Consider the following 22,520-nt stretch of genomic DNA (forward strand, 5'->3'; position numbering starts at 1 on the left):
CTTTTTTTGTGGTGGTGGTGGGGGTGGGGAGTGGGCGCCATGACGGGTGTCCTCTCCAGAGTGTATCCGCCTCTCATCCTATGACTTCTGAGATAGGCTTCAATGGAATAGGCAGATGTAGAAAATGAATGAATAAATGAATTTTTACCCGAGGCCAAAATATAGCCATCAGGTATTGTGAAGGCCTTGCATCTTTCCATCCGTCCGTCACTTGGTCCGTCCATCTATGCTCAGGATAAGTCCAGTCCTATTACTGCCACGGTCTTCAAAGTCACAGGGAACATTCTCAGGACACAGACCTTGGACATGTTCAAAGACTGGTAACCTTAACCTATTCTAAGGGGTTAAAAGGTGACATTCTGCACACTTTTTCATTGATTACATGTTCATATGGCTGAGGGTATGTTAGCATTGCATTTTTTTTCCCCATACTTTCACTTCTTTTCTGAGCTGGAGTGAACACGAATTAATTTGATGACACAATTCTGTTGATGCTGTTTCTCACATTTGCAATTTGTGAACAATAAATAAAAAATAATCAGCAGTACAATCAGTGACAGACATGAATGCCACTTATCAAGCCATGATCAGCTGTTTTTGTAATTAAAGTGATTATCTGAATCTTCTTCTCCATCTCATGGCTGCTCCCATAGGGGTCGTCACAGCAGAACAATCATGTCCATCTCTCCTTGTCCTCTGTATCTTCCTCTGTCACACCAACCACCTGCATGTCCTCCCTTACCACATCCATAAACCTCCTCTTAGTCCTCCCTCTTCTCCTCCTGTCTGGTGGCTCCATCCTCAGCATCCTTCTCCCTATATACCCTGGGTCTCTCCTCTGCACTTGTCCAAACCGTCTCAATCTTACCTCTCTGACTTTGTCTCTGTCCCACCTGAGCTGTCCTTCTGATATGGTCGTTCCTTATTCTGTCCATTCTCGTCGCTCTTTGGGAGTGACGAGAATAACAAATAAAAGACAAAGTAAAATAAAGAGTACATTTTACTAAAGGAAATAATTAAATTTAACTTAATTTATTTCATTTACATAGCACCAAATCACAACAAAGCTGCCTCAAGATGCATCGCGTAAATGAGGTCTAACCTCATCAACCCCTAGAGCAGGCACACAGGCAACAGTAGTAAGGAAAATTCCTTCTGATGATACTGAAGAAAAACCTTAAGCAGACCAGACTCAAAGGGGTGACCCTCTTCTTGGGCCATGCACCCAACACACTAGACAGATATGCAGGAAATTTTGGAAATATACAGGAAATATGTTGAACTAACATAAACCACAATAACAACATTTAAACCCCAAACTCCCATGGTGCATTGCAGCACAATGTCCATTGCTTACTCATGAGCTAAAATTGCTCATTTCTCCAAAAGTATTTGTCCTATCAACTTTCTGTGTTTGCAGCATTCATCCTTGACCCAAAATACATAAGCATACCAAAAAGCAAATATTAGCTCTCCCCCATTTTTGCATAATCGACGCAGGCATGCACACACACACACACACACACACACACACACACACACACACACACACACACACACACACACACACACACACACACACACACACACACACACACACACACACAGAGGCCATTTGGCTATTATAATACAGAAGATATTGTCCTAGTAGGGTCTTGACCAAGTAGTTTAGCATGGTGAGGGCATGCAGAAACCGCGAAGTGCTTGTCAAGGTAAAAAACCGGTAGCAAACTAAAAGTACAACCACAAATCAAAAAAGTTTGGAGGAAATGGAAAATGGGGAAAAAAGTTGTAGTGGAAGGATTAAATACATTTACATTGCTCAAAAATGAAAACCAAAAGTGCAGTCTGATAAATAAAGTTTTTGGTGTAAATTGGCTTTGACGTGGGAGGTCTTATGAGTTGCTCACAGTCCCGTCGTCATGGGGACAGAGGGGAGAAAGTTCAGGATCATGACAGCCTGGTGGATGCCCTTATTCCAAAATGGAGTAAATTCCTTTTTTCCCCTCAAAATTCTACTTACAGTCCCCCATAATGAGAACATGGAAATTTTTTTTTTGCAAATTTATTAAAGATAAAACAAAAAAAAAAAACTAAGAAATCACATGTACATTAGTGTTCACACCCTTTCGTCAATACTTTGTTGATGCATCTTTGGCAGCAGTTACAGCCTCAAGTCTTCTTGAATATGATGTCACATGCTTGATGCACCTATCTTTGGGCAGTTTTGTCCATTCCTCTTTGCAGCACCTCTCAAACTCCATCAGGTTGGATGGAGAGCGTCGGTGCACAGCCATTTTCTGATCTCTCCATAGATGTTCAGTCAGATTCAGGTCTGGGCTCTGGTTGGGCCACTCAAGGACATTCACAGAGTTGTCCTGAAGCCTCTTATTTGATATCTTGGGTGTGTGCTTAGGGTCATTGTCCTGCTGAAAGATGAACCGTCACGCCAGTCTGAGGTCAAGAGCACTCTGGAGCAGGTTTCATCCAGGATGTATCTGTACATTCCTGCATTCATCTTTCCCTCAATCCTAAATAGTCTCCCAGTTCTTGCCACTGAAACACATCCCCACAGCATGATGCTGCCACCACCATGCTTCACTGTACAGATGGTGCCTGGTTTCCTCCAAACATGACGCCTGGCATTCACACCAAAGAGTTCAATCTTTGGCTCATCAAGTGAGAGAATTTTGTTTCTAATGGTTTGAGAGTCCTTTAAGTGCCTTTTGGCAAACTCCAGGTGGGCTGCCATGTGCCTTTTACTAAGGAGAGGTTTCCGTCTGGCCACTCTACCATACAGGCCTGATTGGTGGAAGAGATGGTTGTCCTTCTGGAAGGTTCTCCTCTCTCCACAAAGGAATGCTGGAGCTCTGACTGAGTGACCATCAGGTTCTTGGTCATGACCCTAGTTAACGCCCTTCTCCCCCAATCGCCCAGTTTAGACAGGCGGCCAGCTCTAAGAAGAGTTCTGGTGGATCCGAACATCTCTAATTTACACACTGTGATCATTCTTCAAAGCAGCATAAATGTTTCTGTGGCTCGAGACAGACCTGTCTCTGAGGTCTACAGACAGTTCCTTTGACTTCATGGTTGATTTGTGGTCTGACATGTACTGTCAACTTTGGGACCTTAGCATGTAGACAGGTGTGTTCATTTCCAAATCCTGTCCAGTCAACTGAATTTACCCCAGGTAGACTCCAATCACAGTGTAGAAATATCAAGGATGATCCGTGGAAACAGGATGCACTTGAGCTCAATTTTGAGCTTCACGGCAAAGGATGTGAATACTTATATACATGTGATTTCTTAGGTTTTTTTTTTTATTATTTTTAATAAATTTGCAAAAATCTAAAAAAAAAAAAAAACTGGGGTATTGTGTGTAGAATTTTGAGGGGAAAAAGTGAATTTCATCCATTTTGGAACAAGGCTGTCACATAAAAAATGTGAAAAAAGTGAAGTGCTGAGATACTTTCTGGATGCACTGTACATAGGGTGTGAGGCAGGGTATACCCTACATTTGATGCCACATATAAAGAGAGAAACACATTAATACTTGCACATATGCCCTACAGTCAAAAGATTCCAATTCACTTAACATTCATGGCTTTGGAAGAAGGAGGAAACTGGAGTAACCAGAGGGAATTCACGCGAACATGGGGAGAACATGCAAATTCCACAAAGAAAGGACCAGGCGGGACGTAATTACAGGACCTTAATGCTGTGAGGCTACAGTGCTAACCACTAAGCCAAAGTGCAACCAAACCTTTGTCAAATGCCTATGGAGTTACATTCACAAAAGTTACTTAAGCCTTATTGTGCAAAAAATAATAGTAATAATAATAGTAATAATTTGAACAGCTTCATATTTACCTTTCCAGAAGTGACATTGACACCTCTGGGCTCAGAGACATCTGGGTTGGATTGTCACACAGTGGAAACATGTATTGTGGTCAGGTGAATCAATAATACAGATTTTTTTTTTTTTTTTTTTTTTTTTAAGAAATTCACAATGTGTGTTGTGTTTGCAGTGTCTGAATGAACCCAAAATGCAAACAGTAACCAGAACGGGATGTAAGGTGAGAAGAAGGTGATTTAATGGCCGAAAACACATGAGTACAGTCCAACAAACAAGGAGAGTTCAAAGGAGCCTACAAGAGTCAAAAAACAAAATACAATCCACCAAATGCAGGCGGAGGAAGGTAACAAACAAACTGAGATAAACACAAAGGGATGTACATAAATGGCAAAACACACGGAAGTGACAAAGGTAATCCAACTTCACACAAGCATGGAACTCAAAGAAGCAAATTAGTGCAGACACAGGAAAACACATGACAAACAGGTGAGGAAACAGAACTGAAATACAATGACCATAAACCCAGGAACCAAACAGGGCACAGAACAAAAAATAACTACCAACGATGACAGACGCAGACAGAACACAAACACAACTAACAGAAGTGCACGGACAGAACACAATGACACAATGACACTCAACACAGGGGCACAGACAGGGGCAAACCACAACACTGTGTGCTACGGACCAAAAAGGACAATCCAGACAATTAGCAACATGTCCAAAGCTAGGCTCTGTCATGGTATAAGGTTGTGTCAGTGCACTTGGTGAAGGTAGTCTGCAGACTGTGTGATGGCAGTATTAATTCAGAAAAGTGCATTGAATTTTAGAGCAACATACGAGGTCTGTCCAAAAAGTAACGGACCTTTTCATTTTTTTCAAAAACTATATGGATTTGAATCACGTGTGATTGCATCAGCCAAGCTTGAACCTTCGTGCGCATGCGTGAGTTTTTTCACGCCTGTCGGTTGCGTCATTCGCCTGTGAGCAGGCTTTGTGTGAGCAGTGGTCCACCCCTCTTGTCGGATTTTTATTGCGAATAAAATGCATCAAATTTTTCCAGAAACTTTGAGAGACCTCCAGGTGGACACCATTCAGAAAATTCAGATGGCTTTCAGGGACGATTTTATGGGGATTACACAGATTGAGTGCTCCAGCCGGTTTAAAGACCGCCCACAGCGTCTGAGAGTGCGGCGCACTCCGAGCGCCGATCGACAGGCTGAAACCCTGCTGAAACAACCAGATCATTTCCAAAGTGAAGGCTTTGCTGATCCGGGACATCGTGTGACTACCACAGAAATGGCAAGAGAGCTGGACATTGCACTTTTGCGGCACATTCCACTGTTACAGGAGATTTTGTAATGAAAGACGTGCAGAGGATTTCGCGCGTCGGCACGGAGCTGCTCATGGCGCGCAACAAAAAAAACACCTCCGTGTTGGAAGTCTCACAGGCATGTCCAGCTGTTACACAATTTCTCGGATACTCACTCGACTGAAAACCCATCGAAAGCCGTCTGAATCTTCCGAATGGTTTCCACCACGGAGGTGTTTTTTTTTGTTGCGCGCCATGAGCGGCTCCGTGCTGACGCACGAAATCCTCCGCACGTCTTTCATTACAAAATCTCCTGTAACAGTGGAATGTGCTGCAAAAGTGCTATGTCCAGCTCTCTTGCCATTTCTGTGGTAGTCACACGATGTCCCGGATCAACACAGCGTTCAGTTTGGAAATGATCTGTTCGTTCCAGCCTGTCGATGGCCTCTCGGTGCGCCGCACGCCCTCCGCCACTGTGGGCCGTCTTTAAAAAGGTTTTAACACAACTTAATCCTTGTGACGCCGACAGAATCTTCACCGAAAGCCATCTGAATCTTTCGAATGGTTTCCAACTGGCTGTCTCTAACAGTTTCTGAAAAAAATTTCATGGAGCAAAGCGGCAGTCTCTCAGCCATTTCCCTGACAATGAAAATCCGACGAGGGGGCTGGACCAGTGCTCACTCAAAGCCTGCCCACAGGCGAATGACGCAACCGGCAGGCGTGAAAAAACTCACGCATGCACACGAAGGTTCAAGCTTGGCTGATGCAATCACACGTGATTCAAATCCATATAGTTTTTGAAAAAAATAAAAAGGTCCATTACTTTTTGGACAGACCTCATATGCTGCCTACAGAACAACTTCTACCATGGACGCCCATGCATTATTCAACAAGATAATCCAAAACCTCATTCTACACACTTTGTAAAGGCATGGTTTCAAAAGAAGAAGTTACGGGTACTAGATTAGTCTGCATGGAGTCCTGAACTGTTTTAAACAGGGAATATGTGGAGCCTTTTTTAAATGTAAACTAACAACAATGACCCCATACTGTTGGTCACCTTAATACCTTAAGATGTGTTTGCAGGAAGAATGGGACAGAATAACACAAGTAACAGAATGCTTCAATGCATGGGTGTATATTCAAAAATGAAATGTAGCTGACCACACAAAACATGAAAAATGTTGGGTTCATAGTGTCTGTAATGAAGTACAAGTCAAAGTAAATATAAGAATCACTGCAGAGGTTTTTAAAAATATTATTTGGATTTTCCATACTGTCCCAACTTTTTCTGATTTCAAGTTGTACAAAGATCACTGTGTGTTACATTTTTGTAATTTGAGGAAGTTGTCAAAATTAGGGCTCCTTCACACATAACACAAAGTTGGGTGAAAGAAGCAGGAACCGGTGTCCTGTCGAGATGAGGTGCGTCGCGCTACTGCGCATGCGCACATCGCTGTACCCCAGACTTGAAGACGTCACCTGTCGAGATGAGGTGCCTCGCGCAACTGCACATGCTGAGATGATGTAACTCGCTCGATGTGCAACTGCGCATGCACATTTTGTTTTTTTTTTGTTTGTTTGTTTTTTCCATCAAAATTTTTTTTATTAATTGTATTCAGTGTATTTATAGCCTAGTAAGTAAAACATTTTCTGTATTTTATGTTAGTAGCATAAATGTATGTATATGTATATTTTGCCTGTCGAAATAAGCTAACTCCAGGTTAAAAATACTTAGCGTTTTATAGTGAGTAGATTTTATACATTGCTACGTTCGAATGAATAATTTATACATTTACTTGCCCATCAAAATAAGCGAACTTTGTCAAGTAATTTTTTCAGTGCACACATATGCAGTTACACGAGGAACCTCATCTCGACGACGCACCTCATCTCGACAGAATACCAGCTGAAAAACCACGGAAAAACTCAAATTGAGGAGCCTCGAAAAATTCCACCCGCTGTCTCCAGGGACACATAGTCGGACAGGCATGAATGATACCGCGGCAACAGTTTTGTGCACGCTTGTGTTTGTGCACACAAATACAGTGCGAGCACGTGGAAAGTCGCGCACACAGCAGCGGAGCAGTTAGATACTGGACATATGTACATAAACGAACGAAAATGTGGAACACAAATTATTCAGAACATTATAGGAATAATGTGCTGTTTAAATGTGAGACAATCATGTTACTGTTCATGAATCTGTTCTCACTGTAAAAAAAAAACACACCAAAAAAAAAACCACACACAATTTATAATACTTAATTCCTGTTATAAAGTAGCTTACTGTTCTTCCTTTTATGTTTTACATGAATTACCTGATGCACTCGTCTCATGAAGACATCAGCTAGGCTCTTGTCTCATGAAGAGCCGGCTTTAGTGTCATGAACACATCAGCCAGTATGGCACGATATATGACGCGGCAGTCAGCTGAGGCAATATGTGTTTTAATTTATTTCCATGTGAGGACAGCATACTGATGTCCACGCCTGATGGTGAAGTTATGCGAGATCATATTCTACGTGCCACTACAGGTGTTCTCCAGCTGTGATTTGCGAGCACAGATATCTGAACAGCTGCAGGTCGCAGGGACACGCCAACCTTTTCTGCGGACCTTGTCAGCTCACAGAAAAAAAGGCTCACTCTCTGTTCCTTTGTTCTGTGATTTTTATTTTATGTAGTTATTGTTGTATGTCTTATTATTTTTTGTCCTGCATCTGTCTGATGTCAGTGTTTTTAATTTAACACCTTGCGTGCACGGTCAGGTCCAGCTGACAGTCAGTTGGCGGTCAGCTGACAGGCGCCATATGTCCACAGCAAAGCATATGAGCAAAGCGATCACACATGAATGAGTTGACACCTTTACCCTTATTTGTTTTGTTTAATTTCCACTCTTTCAGTCTGTCAGGTAAACTACAATTTATGTGGTTGAAGTGACATCAGCCTGCCCAGCTCATTATTTTCACACCATGCCGTGCGCGCTCAGATGCTGGCTGGTTGTCATGTGATCAGCTGAGTTGCAGTACACAGCAGTCAGCTGTTCCAGCAGTGCACTGCGCTGGACAGTGATTGCACTCCGGGACCCTCAGCCACACCTGACAGTGTTGGATCATGGTGTATGTGTGTGCGGGGGGACAACGACCCACTCCACAAGCCATTTGTGTTGGGGGGAAACACCGCACTCTTACATGGCGTTTGTGTCCGGGGGATGAGTTTGGCTGTCTCACCCATGTGTGTTGCTTGGTAGCACCACACTCGTGTGACAGTCTTCACAAACAGCTCAAATGTGGTCATCTCCACTATCATGCCTGGACCGCGAATAGCCCTGCCTTTTCTAAGTGCCCAGCGAATGGTGTTGGATGTTCGTGTGTGGCACCTGGAATTTGGCCGACACCCGCCAAGAGGGGGTCGAATGACACTCGCAGGGCACTCGCTGTCTTTTGGCCACTGGTGTGTGAGAAGGGTTGTGGCTACAGCTGTACAAGGCATTCGAGGTGGCTCCGATTTTTCACGCGTGACATGCGATTCCTCCTTCGTGCGCCAGTCGGCTTCAATAGTGTTAAGGTGCGTTTACATGTAACCAAGACGCGTTACGAATGTCATTTTTCTGTCATTCGTGACACATTCCTGACATTCTTAATGTGACTTAACGCATCTGAATAGGTTTCTTAATAGTGCGTGTTGGTGCGTGATATTCTTGATATTCGTGGAGCATGTTTTTGCCTGTCAAAAAATCTTCCACGAATGTCACACACCACCCTCATTTCGTCTAACGTCGTGGAGGTTGCAACTGAGCGTATTGATCCGTCTTGATGAGTATTGATCCATAATAGAAGGTGACAACGTTCATAGTGGTTCCTGTGATGGTTCTTGGATCCCAAACTGTCACGCATCATTACGAAGTGACATGGAAAGTGTCAAGTTTTGACACGACTTGTAACGAGGCGTCACATTTCACTGCGCACCACGACGGATCAGTTTTCTGTCACGTGCGCACAATTAAACTCGGCTCCAGATGTCGTTCCACAGTTCCTGCTGAAGCTCCTCAGGATGCTCCTTCAGGTGTTCCACCTGATGTTGTAACTGATGAGCGGGAGAACGAGTCTGAGCCAGAGGAGCGAGAGGAGACTCACATGCAGCCAGACATCTCTGCACCTCCTCCAGTCCGGCGGAGGAAGAAGTGCGCGCACAATTAAACCCTGCTCCATCGCATTCAGTTTGATTGCTGATACCAAATTGGCTAAAAGTCTAATTTCAGTGCTCTTCAGCGCGCTCCTGCAGGTGTTCCACCTGCTGCATGTGCCTGATGTTTGGGAAAATGGGCCAGACGAGAGCCGCATGAAGCCACACATCTGGCGCTGTCCTCCTCCTCCTCTCTGCGCCACTCCATGGCACACAGCCCAACTACGCATGCAATCACAAAGTTCTTCTGAAAAACTGGAGCGATCTGAATTCGATTGGATGAATATGGGTGTGTGTGTGGTGACAATTTACCTCGTTCACAACGTGACAGAACTTAACGATGCGCTGTTACGCGCAATAGCGCACAACAACGCGGAACACTATTCTTGACCGTGTGTAATGGTTCCTGATAATTCTCCAACAACACATGCCATTAATCTTAACGCGTGGTAGCAGGTTGCAGCAGTTCCTGAGGACACCTGACACCTCTGCCCCGAATCATCACATTTGTGATCAGCGGCCAAGAATGTGAACTTCGTGGCATTCGTGACTTGTCGTCATTATGTGTAAACGCAGCATTATGTGTGAAGGGGCCCTTAGAAATGCACAGTAGGTACAGTTTGCTTTACCCACTAGTTCCTGCATGGCTGGGAGAATTCCCACATGGTCATGTCCAAGTATTTTGTGAGGATCATTTTTTTCTGTCAGATGTGCAGCCTGCTGTACTTAGCTTGTCCTTAGTATTTAGTAAAGATTACTTTGTGGTCTCACTGGGCGCCTGAGACCAATTTTTGGCTTTGCACAAAATTATGAGGAAAATACACTTCAATTCCAGATGGCAGGGATCTAAGATGGTAACAACAGGCGCTCTTTCCCCTTTAAAATTTGTCTTTAAAAGGAATTGTTTGTTTTTTTCTTTTGTCATTTATTACCTCCACCAACGAAGTTAGAGGGGGTTATGTTTTTGCCCCTGTTTGTTTGTTTGTGAAGAGCCTGGAGCCCACACTGTATCATATTTTGTTATAAAAAATGTTTTTTACTCAAGCTTCATATCCTTATAGACATGAACTGATTAAATTTTTGAAGGCCATAGGTCAAAGGTCAAAGTCAGGAAAATTCTTGAAAAACTGGAAAAATCCCAATCTTTAACATTGAACAAATTTTCAAAAATTCTTAAGTGTCAAAAAGATAAAATTTCCTTTATGTTTGAGAGTGTTATCTAGGATGGTATCCTTTATCGACTGACAAAGTTTGATCCAGTGTCGCCAATCGAACGGTCCCCTCTAAAAATCGGTCCGCCCTGTCTTCACTGCACATGCGTCATTTCTGAGCGGCAGCAGCAAGTCACAGATTATCACCTTGTTTCTGCTTCAAACTGCACTCCAGTCATCATCTATCTCAGTGACAGATATCTGAAGCTTTTGTACAACAATCATTTCCACATAAATTCAGCATTATTTCATAGTAAAAGACGGGGGAAGCGATCAGAGTGCGGCAGCCAGATGAGCTGCTCGCTGCTGCGTTCACTGCACTTCCGTCATTTCAAAGCGTCAGTAGCGACTCACCAATTATTGCTTTTCTGCTTAAAATGGCCTTGTTTCTGCTTAAAACTGACTTTAGAATGATTTAAGAGGTTTTACTTTGTCATCTGATGGTTAATAATCACATTATTTCCTTTGATCGCTTTGGGTGTGGAGAGTCAGACTCAGGCGAGCTGCTGTAGTCCCAAATGACCCATGCGCAGTGAAGGCAGGGCAGACCAATTTTTAGGGGGACTGTTCGGTCTGCGACACTGGATCTGATCCAGATTACAGATTTGGTGGCCATTTAAATTTAACATTGAAATCCCCATTTAATGTATATTTTATATCTTACTCAAACATGCCCCAGTCACACTCATATTTGAAAGTGCAGTGCAGACTGGCACTCACTATTGCCTGACAAAGTCTGATCCAGATCTGATCCGGATTGTAGATTTTGTGGACATTTGAATTTAATATTGAAAAGCCCATTTGGTGTACATTTTGCTTTATATCTCAAACGTTCCTCAGTCAATCTCATATTTCTGTTATAGATTTACCTACACCACCAAAATCGGATGGAAGTTCCAATTTTATGCCTGTTTGTCGATCTTCCAGTTATCAGTCAGATACCAAGTGCCAGAAAGCAATGACAAATTGTGCATAGGAGAGATTCTGTTATGTGTTGGACGCAGGACGGAGAACCGACCAGCGTTTGAAGGACCCAGTATGAAATAAGCAGAGCACGGTACAAAGGATAACTAAATTTAATGACATAACAGTGAGGTGGAAATATACAAACAAATAAGTGCGCGGTCTGGCGTGGTGGTAATTACGGTGCGCTCCCAGCTGCACAAACGGTCCAGAGCCAGAAACAGTTCGGACCCAAGGACCCCGCCGACACCCCCCAGGTGGCCGCGACAAACCGAGTCTGTGAAAGAAGAAACCATCATGTGAGTCCACACTCCACACACAGAGAGACCGCTCAAAGGTGTACATAAACAGCAAACACTTCCTGGCTTAATCACTAATCAGCTTCCCACCCTGCAGGCATGAAACACCCTGTTCACAAAACTCCACTGCAGTGGAAGCTGATTAAACGACTAACATACAGCTCAATATAATAAGGTGTGAGGGACACCACATTTACTGACTGTGCAAATGTTAGTCACAAAACCTAACGTACCTCAGGAAGTGTGCTGACGAGCGTGAGACCTCACCCCCTCCTCTTTCACAGACCATGCATCAAACCTGGACGTTCTCTGCATCCACTGATGATGAGATGGCTCTCGAGACGACGATCTCACCCGTCTGGTCACAAGGTCGAGTCTCTGGCCAATGCACACTGTGTACTCCAGACTTAAATGCCACCATGTTCCAATCCGTGTAGATGCACCACAGCTGTGAGTCCTGACGAGCCGCACCTGATCAGCCTCAGGTGATCAGGGTGAGGTCCTGGTAACTCAGCCACACAGCCACTCAGTCCCAAATGTGCACCACCTGGAAGGAAAACCAAAAGACAGAAACAAAAGACAAACAAAAGCCAGCCAGGCACGCCAGCCACAACTGATTCTGTGAAAATGATCTGAAAAAGAATTCAGAAACCAAAAAAGTTGACACCACAAAAGAACTTTGATTCAAGTGCATAAGCTAAATATGTACTACTGACATTTGATCACATCTAATTTAGCGTATGAAAAGCCACTTCTTAAATCATGGTGTCATGGGACAAGTTGGGACATGTCTATCTCGGCTTTCAATGCTTACCAGTCCAGTAAGTATCAGAGAAATTTTGGAGAGCTGGGCTTGTCCTAACTTGTCGTCTGACACACCGAAACGGAGGTGTTCCTTTGTCTCGCTCAAACAGCGAATCCGCCGTTACGCACAAAGCCTCCGCGCGGCTTTCCATGACAAAATCTCTTGTTAAAAGTGAAATCTGCCGGAAAATGGCTGATGTCCAGCTCTTGTGATAACCAGAGAAAGTGCACACGACGGTCTCGTATCCACAGAGCCATCAGCTTAGAAATGATCTGGCGTTTTCTGCCTCATCGTCACAGCTCGGAGCACGGCGCACCATGCGCCATTGTGGGCCATCCTTAAAGCTGTAGTACCAGTTCTTAATCTCTGTGAAGCCCGTAAAATTTTCACCGAAAAACAACCGAATCTTCGAAATGGTTTCCAGCTGGCTGTCTGGCAGAGCTCCTGAAAAAAATTTCATGGAACAAAGCGGCAGTAGCTCAGCTGTTTGCTGAGAATGAAAATCCGACGAGGGGGCGGGACCACTCCTTCCACAAGGCGTGCTCACAGGCGAATGACGTCACCGACAGGCGTGGAAAAACTCACGCATGCGCATGAGGGTTCAAGCTTGTCTGACGTAAAAACATATGAATGAAATCCATATAGTTTTTAAAAAAATAAAAAGGTACGATATTTTATTGACAGACCTCGTAGATACCACTCAGGCTGACAGCTGGTCCATCACCACCTCCCCTAACCACATATCTGTCATAGCCAGGTGAGACATGTGTCCATTTCCAGTTGCTGGGTTCCTTACCTGCCTGCTGGATCATGTCCAGGAAAACATGCTGCAAGGCCAAAACCTCTTAGCTGATGTTCCCTTGCAATGAAAGTGATACTTCTGATCAGAGTCTCTTGAATTAATTGTCCATCTTAACAAAGTCATTCCAGCAGTACCCAGGGATCCTCTGAAGAGAGCCAGTACCAAAGACATCCGCTCATCATCTTAGGTCACTGGTTAGCATCAAAGCTTCACAATGATACAATGAATACAGGAAGCACCAGGAACCTGAAGACTTGCCAGACACCTCTTCCAGGAAATATTGTGGCTCCATACGCTCTTTCCAGGACTCTATCAATTTCAATGGCTGAGCACCCAGAGGCAGGAACTGTACTACCAAGATTAGGCTCAAGGAAGCCCTACCATTAATTAATGCTTCGATCTTAAATATGATCAATCTATCTTTATTAGTTGGCTATGTACCACAGGCTTTTAAGGTGGCAGTAATTAAACCATTACTTCAAAAGCCATCACTTGACCCAGCTATCTTAGCTAATTATAGGCCAATCTCCAACCTTCCTTTTCTCTAAAAAATTTTTGAAAGGGTAGTTGTAAAACAGCTAACTGATCATCTGCAGAGGAATGGTCTATTTGAAGAGTTTCAGTCAGGGTTTAGAATTCATCATAGTACAGAAACAGCATTAGTGAAGGTTACAAATGATCTTCTTATGGCCTCAGACAGTGGACTCATCTCTGTGCTTGTTCTGTTAGACCTCAGTGCTGCTTTTGATACTGTTGACCATAAAATTTTATTACAGAGATTAGAGCATGCCATAGGTATTAAAGGCACTGCGCTGCGGTGGTTTGAATCATATTTATCTAATAGATTACAATTTGTTCATGTAAATGGGGAATCTTCTTCACAGACTAAGGTTAATTATGGAGTTCCACAAGGTTCTGTGCTAGGACCAATTTTATTCACTTTATACATGCTTCTCTTAGGCAGTATTATTAGACGGCATTGCTTAAATTTTCATTGTTACGCAGATGATACCCAGCTTTATCTATCCATGAAGTCAGAGGACACACACCAATTAGCTAAACTGCAGGATTGTCTTACAGACATAAAGACATGGATGACCTCTAATTTCCTGCTTTTAAACTCAGATAAAACTGAAGTTATTGTACTTGGCCCCACAAATCTTAGAAACATGTTGTCTAACAAGATCCTTACTCTGGATGGCATTACCCTGACCTCTAGTAATACTGTGAGAAATCTTGGAGTCATTTTTGATCAGGATATGTCATTCAATGTGCATATTAAGCAAATATGTAGGACTGCTTTTTTGCATTTGCGCAATATCTCTAAAATTAGAAAGGTCTTGTCTCAGAGTGATGCTGAAAAACTAATTCATGCATTTATTTCCTCTAGGCTGGACTATTGTAATTCATTATTATCAGGTTGTCCTAAAAGTTCCCTGAAAAGCCTTCAGTTAATTCAAAATGCTGCAGCTAGAGTACTGACGTGGACTAGAAGGAGAGAGCATATCTCACCCATATTGGCCTCTCTTCATTGGCTTCCTGTTAATTCTAGCATACAATTTAAATTTCTTCTTCTTACTTATAAGGTTTTGAATAATCAGGTCCCATCTTATCTTAGGGACCTCATAGTACCATATCACCCCAATAGAGCGCTTCGCTCTCAGACTGCAGGCTTACTTGTAGTTCCTAGGGTTTGTAAGAGTAGAATGGGAGGCAGAGCCTTCAGCTTTCAGGCTCCTCTCCTCTGGAACCAGCTCCCAATTCGGATCAGGGAGACAGACACCCTCAATAATATTAATAACTAATATTATTAATAAAAGTTCAAGACAGTATAATCAGGTGGATCAGGTGACCCTGAACCATCCCTTAGTTATGCTGCTATAGACTTAGACTGCTGGGGGGTTCCCATGATGCACTGAGTGTTTCTTTCTCTTTTTGCTCTGATGCACCACTCTGCATTTAATCATTAGTGATTGGTCTCTGCTCTCTTCCACAGCATGTAATTTTCCTGATTCTCTCCCCTCAGCCCCAACCAGTCCCAGCAGAAGACTGCCCCTCCCTGAGCCTGGTTCTGCTGGAGGTTTCTTCCTGTTAAAAGGGAGTTTTTCCTTCCCACTGTCGCCAAGTGCTTGCTCACAGGGGGTCGTTTTGACTGTTGGGGTTTTTCCGTAATTATTGTATGGCTTTGCCTTACAATATAAAGCGCCTTGGGGCAACTGTTTGTTGTGATTTGGCGCTATATAAATATATGTATTTACAATTGTGAACATTTTATGACTTACAGATACACTACTGATGTGTGAGTCCAGGAATGTAGTTGAAAGCCTGGATCTTCATGTTCAATCACAAACCGAAGCATTTCGCCTTCTTACAATGCTGAAATCACGGCCGAATTGATTCTGCAAAGATCCCAGCATCATCAGCATCAAACCTTTCCTCACAGATAAACACACCTAAAGTGCTGATCTCCACAACCCTATCTAACACTTTGGATTGGGTAGGAGTCAAAGCATCTGTGAAGAATGACAGAATTTACTTGAAGGAAGTTAGAGATTCTGCCTCTGCTTCAGTCTGTTGGTAGTTATCAGTTTTTAGTACGTCTTGCTGCATTGTCAATGGAGTTTATTATAAAGCAGTTGCTACATTGGTGCAGATGACTGTAAAACAAATGTAATCTCTTTGTTCGTTTCAAATTTTGTAAATGTTAATGTAAATGTGAACTACATTTTATGTAAGAGATGTAACCTAACAGATGATGGTTGGGATATGTGCAGAGAAGGGACCCAGGGCATATAGGGAGAAGGATGCTGAGGATAGAGCCACCAGGCAGGATGACAAGAGGGAGACGTACACTGCAACCTAGCACCACTCTGATTTTTTTCCTTTGGCCAGCATTCATTTTTTATTACCAATGATTGTGCCGTGTTGAGGCTGGCGGCTGCCCTTGGTACCACTGTATGTCATATGTATGTCCTGTATGTCTCATAGCTTGCACATAGCTGGGTTCAAAAGCTAACTTCAGCATTGTATGTGAATGCAGGCACACATTATTCACACAAACTGAAACTCTTCAAACAGATTTGGATCCATCTTTTTGGTGCTTCAGTAACTTTGAGGTTTCATTTTGCCTGATATGCACAATAGCACATTTACAAATAGCTTTAGTGAATCCTTATCTGCTTTGAACACAAAAAAGTCCCCCTGTTTTCTTGTTCATGAGTCAGAGCAGAGCTGTTTCTGCTGCAACAGTAGTTTTGTGTGTGTGCTTGAAACTCAGTGGAAAAAGTTATCAAGGGTGACTTTCTGGCCCACTTTATCCCCTGCCCTTCTCCACAAATGTAAAGTTGTGCATGAGTGAATTCTTTGTGTCATTATAGGTGTAACCCAAGTATAAATACCACCAGGTTAACTAAGCTTTCAGTTTAAATAGTATTATTTTACTTTCGACTCAGTTATTCAATATGTTAAATTCTGTAGTTTCCTATTGCACTTGAAGGCACCATCAGTTCATTCACCCCCACATGGGAGGTACCTAACCCATTGAACAGCCAATAGGGCAGTGTGGTCTCGTTTGAACCCCTACGTGATACCACATATGGGAACAGCCGGCACGAACACAGCAGACAATCCCCGGGTGGAGTGTGGGAGTTTCAGCACAAACCATTCAGCCCGGCTCGGTGAACTTAAAAGCATACTTGCTGTCACCCAGTGAACCTGCTGGTTTAAGACGTGCCGGTTTAAAATGGTTTCTGAAACAACCATCCTCCGAATGGTTTGTGCTGACACTCCCACACTCCACCCGGGAATTAGCGTCTCCCCACAAACAGCATCAATTCTAACAGGAACATGGTGTACTGTTTTGTTTTTGGCTGCAATCACCGATGCAATCGCGAAAAGTGCAGTTGTTTTTTTGTTGTTTTTTTTTTGGTTCCCAGTGGAGAAGGGAAGATGAGGCAAATGGGAGAGGTTGTGTCGGTGTTAGCCTACACAGCTAACCAGAGTAGCTCTGTTCTCTCTCCTGCAAAACCGCCTTGACATGTTTGAGCTCCGGATCATAAACAAACCACAACACATGTCCACTTTCCACCACATCATCACTTTTTCTTTGCATTTTCACTTTGTTTGCCCGGAATTTGCCCAAAAACTCAGAGAAAGTGTCATGTTCTGTCCCCGGAAGTAGAGGAATTAAATCATATGCATCATATTTTACACCTTTAGCGCACCCTTAAGCAACACTGCAGTGCCCAATTAGCAGCACGCAAATTACATTCAACTTATGGTCTGAGAGGTGAAGTTTGAGCGGGTTTTCTTTTCTTTCTTGTCGACTCTGGCAGCAATGCTAGGCAGCTGTTCATTAACAGACGCACAGGAAAAAAACAGAGAATTCTGAAAAGACGTTAATATTTAATGTTGGCTTAAGCCAACTCACATGTTGTCAGTATAGTTGTGTGCACCATCAGGAATCAAAACGTCGAGGAAGGAAGGAAACTAAATCTATCGGTAAAAAAAGAGATATTCCCCGTTTAAAAGGGCTCATTAGCAATGCCACGGTGCCTCGCAGATGAACTTCTTCCTTTTAATTTTCCAAGCAGTTGAGAGCCTTCAGTGGCACTCGGCTTTTGAACATTGATCAATGATGAGAATTGTTCTGTCCTGGAGTCATTTGGCTACTAGTGCCCTGGACAGACTAAAAAAGGAGTGTGAAGGCTTGCTGGGCTGAACTGTGAGCTACGATATACAGTGATGTAGTGTGTTGCATGTGGTTGCAAGCAGCACAAAGTGCAATTTGAAAGTGATTTATAGAGCAAAGTGCAGTGAAGGAATTCAAATTTTTTTCTCAATAATGCAAATTAGTAATTTTGAGGATGTTAATTTTTGGTGCAACTCTTCATTGTGCCAGTAGGCCTCTCGCGTAGGAGTGATTAAGCACATGTACATTTCAATACCTTGGATCTAATTTGAGATCTATAGCATTGCACTTTATCCCACTTTATTTTTGATGAGCTACAATGATCAAATGGAGGAATATTGTTGTACAACAGAAAAAAAGAGACATTTTCTTCCTTGAACGCCTTGGATCCAGAAGAAGGATGTGAAGATGCATGTCATTCCTCGACCGCCTTCGACCCAGAAGTGTTGTATGGCTGGGGGTCCTGGCTGCCGGTTTGTTTGCCTTTTGTGTTTCCTCCCAGGTGGCATGCATTTGGGACTGAGTGGCTGTGTTGCTGAGGCTGTTAGGACTTCACCCTGATCACCTGCGACTCGTCAGGACTCACAGCTGAGGTGCATCTGGAGGGATTGGAGTATGTTGGCATTTAAGACTGAAGTGCACAGTGTGCATTTGCCAGAGACTCGACCTTGTGACCAGACGGGTGAGATCGTCGTCTTGGGAGCCATCTCATCAGCAGCGGACGCTGAGATGTCCAGGTTTGATGCACGGTCTGTGAAAGAGGAGAGGGTGAGGTCTCACGCTCGTCAGCACACTTCCTGAGGTACGTTGGATTTTGTGACTAACAGTTATACAGTCAGTAAATGTGGTGTACCTCACACCTTATTGTATTGAGCTGTATGTTAGTCATGTATCAGCTTCCACTGCGGTGGTGATTTGTGAACGGGATGTTCCATGCCTGCAGGTTGGAAGCTGATCAGTAATCAAGCCAGGAAGTGTTTGCTGTTTGTACACCTTTAAGTGTTCTGTGTGTAGAGTGTGGACTCACATAATGGTTCCTTCTTTCACAGACTCGGTTGTTGCGGCCACCTGGGGGTGTCGGCGGGGTCCTTGGGGTCCGAAACAGCTTCTGGCTCCGGACCATTAGCGCTGCTGGGAGCGCACCACGCCAGACCGCACCTTTTATTATTATTATGATCACTTTTATGTATTAAATTCAGTTAGCCTTTGTACCGTGCTCTGCTTATTTCATACTGGGTCCTTCAAACGCTGGTCGGTTCTCCGAGCTGCGTCCGACACATAACAAGAAGTATGTAACGAGGTGCATTATTCCTTACTTGTCTCAGAAACGGGAGATGGAGGTGATGACCCAGCCATGTCATCCAGAGCTGATGGTGGACACCAGCTGGTGGGCTTGCAGGCTTCCTGAGAAGTCATTGAAAAGATGTTCCTGCTAGCTTGGATAGCGCGGAATTCCCCTTTGGCTGACCTGGTAGAGTTTGGGTCTTCAGTTTGAGCAGTCTGGTGTTTGAATCCCATCACCGTCCCGGACACATAGGTAGGTCCTACGGGCCAGCAGGAACATCTATTCAATCTGGACTTCATCTTGCTACATATTTCCCCACCATTTTTTACTTCGTCCCAAAGTCACAGGTGTATTTAAGCATGTTCTGTGACTACCCATATCCTGCTGACATCAGTTTGTGATGACGTTTGTGTGAAAATTAACATGTCTCTCAGAGGAATGAATAAGGGTTAATGTTGATATATTACTGGGGGAGAGGCTGTTAAAATATCATTAAAGGTTAACCAAATTAACCAAAAGTGTCATATGGATAATATACTTGGCCAGTTGGGCAAATCCATCATCCAACACTGATGGCTGGCCAACATCATCGTCATCATCGTGACCTTGTGCATCCTACCGTGCCGCACACACTAATTGTATTTTTAACATAAATGTATATTTATTTATTCACAGAGGACCTACTTTAAAAAGTGTTAGCACAAGTGTAGGATTGTGAGTCTTTATTTGTAGCTGAAATGGCCGAGATGTGCTGTGAATGCTCAGGAAAGTCATGAGACTTGCACATGTTGCAGTGAGGTGGGCAGTCAGACTGTGCTTCTGCTGAAAGTCCCATGAGGAAAAACTATGTTGCTTGACTCAGAGACAACCAGTGGCTACTGAAGCCCAAAACGCAGTGTCTAATAAGCCAATTCAGCATATCAGCCTGAGTGATGCATGCTTGGCCGGGTCAAAGTTCACAACTACCCAAAACACACTATAAGCGCACACAGCAATGTAAATTTTGAAGATTTTGAGAGCTGGAAGTCATTGTTTTGAAAGAATTTTGCAAAAAAACAGGGCTACAAAACAGGTGGGAAGCAGAAGAAAGAACTTGTGGGCCTATGTTATGAACTCACACTACAAAATGCTCCCGTCGTAAGAACTAAAGAAGACAAATGGGAGCCCATTAAGAAAAGACTTTTAAGCCCTGGTCCCTGGGAGAATAGTGGCTCTGAGAGGCTTTTAGAAGCAGAATATTCGGCGAATGAGGCTCATCTCTGGGCGTGGCGCTAATTTGAAAAAGTTCAAAATTTAGCAAAAACAGTGTGGGGCAGTTTGTATACGACGTACTACGAGGTATGTTTGTAGTGAGGACAAGGCTGTTAGAAGCCCATTATCCAAATACCTGGCGGTTAAATGGACAGGACAGGCTATTTTGACTCTGCCCTCTCGTGCACTTTGTTGTGACAATCCCACCTGCGTGCGCTGGAAGCTGTATATAAAATAATTACAAGCCATACATCAACAACATCCAGGAATGCCGCCACCTTCTCTGGGCCCGAGCTAATTTGCAATGGACAGACTCAAAATGGAAAAGTGCGCTGTGGTCTGATGAGTCCACATTTCAAATTGTTTTTGGAAATCATGGATGTTGGGTCCTCCGGACAAAAGAGGAAAAGGTACATCCAGGTTTTGGAGCAACGCATGCTGCCGTCCAAGCAACGTCTTTTTCAGGAAAGTCCCTGCTTATTTCAGCAAGACAATGCCAAGCCGCATTCTGCACGTGTTACAACAGCGTGGTTTCATAGTAAAAGAGTGCAGGTACTAGACTGGCCTACCTGCAGTCCAAACCTGTCGCCCACTGAAAATGGGTGGCGCATTATCAAAATCAAATCAAATCAATTTTATTTATATAGCGCCAAATCACAACAAAGAGTCACCCCAAGGTGCTTTATATTGTAAGGCAAAAGCCATACAATAATTACAGAAAACCTCAACGGTCAAAACGACCCCCTATGAGCAAGCACTTGGCGACAGTGGGAAGGAAAACTCCCTTTTAACAGGAATAAACCTCCAGCAGAACCAGGCTCAGGGAGGGGTAGTCTTCTGCTGGGACTGGTTGGGGCTGAGGGGAGCCAATCAGGAAAAAGACATGCGGTGGAAGAGAGCAGAGATCAATCACCAGTGATTATGAAGTGCAAAACATGACAACGGAGACCCCGGACTGTTGAACAACTGAAGTCGTACATCAAGCAAGAATGGGAAAGAATTCCACCTACAAAGCTTCAACAATTAGTGTCCTCAGTTCCCAAACGCTTATTCCACCATTCGAAGATTCAGAGACGGCTTTCGTGGCTTTTCAGTCGTGTGACTATCCAAGAAATTGTGGAAGAGGTGGGCATGTCACAATATGTCCTGTGAGACTTGAAACACGAAGGTGCTTTGCTCCGCCATCAGCTTCGTGCCGAAGCCTTCAGCACGAATTTCACCCGCCACTCTTTCATGGCCAAATCTTATGTCACAGTGGAATGTGCCAAAAAAGTGCTGATGTCCACCTCGTCCGCAATTTCTCGATAGTCCACACGACGGTCCCGGTATCACCACAGCGTTCACTTTGGAAATGATCTGGTCATTTCAGCATGTTGATGGCCGCCCGGGGCGTGGCTCGCTCTCCACGTTGTGCGGACGTCTTTAAACCGGTTGTACCGCTCCTTAATCTGTGGTGATGCCCATAGCATCATCACCGAAAGCCGTCTGAATAATCCGAATGGTTTCCACCTGGCTGTCGCCCAGTTTCTGGCAAAATTTGATGCAGTCGTGCTGCTCCAGTTGTTCCGCCATTTTCCTTGCAAAGAAAATCAGATGAGAGACTACACCCATCCTCACACAAAGGCTGCTTACCAGCAAATGACGCATTCGACAGGTGTGAAAAAATTCACAGCATGCGCACGAAGGTTCAAGGTTGGCTCATGCAAGCACACGTGATTCAAATCCATCAGGTTTTGAAAAAAATAAAAAGGTCAGATGTTTTTCTAACAGGACCTCGTATTGTAATGGCTTGGTAAAACAGTTGCATGTTCATTCTTCTCATGAGCAGCTGTAAAAGTATGTTTATGATAGATTTAACGTC

General features: G+C 43.7%; 1 protein-coding gene and 1 long non-coding RNA gene across 5 annotated transcripts in view; one reads left to right on the forward strand and one right to left on the reverse strand.

Moving 5' to 3' along the window:
- The window catches only part of LOC117512327 (adenylate cyclase type 6-like), a 167,421-nt gene that overhangs the window by 50,550 nt on the left and 94,351 nt on the right, over positions 1 to 22,520 (forward strand). Inside the window, exon 1 of one of the 4 annotated variants that reach the window (XM_034172346.1) lies at positions 19,636 to 19,660. The exons of the other annotated variants lie outside the window; for them this stretch is intronic. The gene's annotated coding sequence lies outside the window, so the exon portion shown is untranslated. Of the gene's footprint in view, positions 1 to 19,635; positions 19,661 to 22,520 lie in introns of those variants that run through there. 4 annotated transcript variants of the gene reach the window in all.
- On the reverse strand, positions 667 to 20,198 carry LOC117512328. Its single transcript, XR_004561278.1, has 3 exons — positions 20,188 to 20,198; positions 6,075 to 6,080; positions 667 to 872 (listed from the first exon to the last, which is right to left on the reverse strand). It is a non-coding gene; the product is annotated as an uncharacterized LOC117512328 (long non-coding RNA).

This window comes from Thalassophryne amazonica, chromosome 6, assembly GCF_902500255.1.
Source record: "Thalassophryne amazonica chromosome 6, fThaAma1.1, whole genome shotgun sequence".
Lineage (NCBI taxonomy): Eukaryota > Metazoa > Chordata > Actinopteri > Batrachoidiformes > Batrachoididae > Thalassophryne > Thalassophryne amazonica.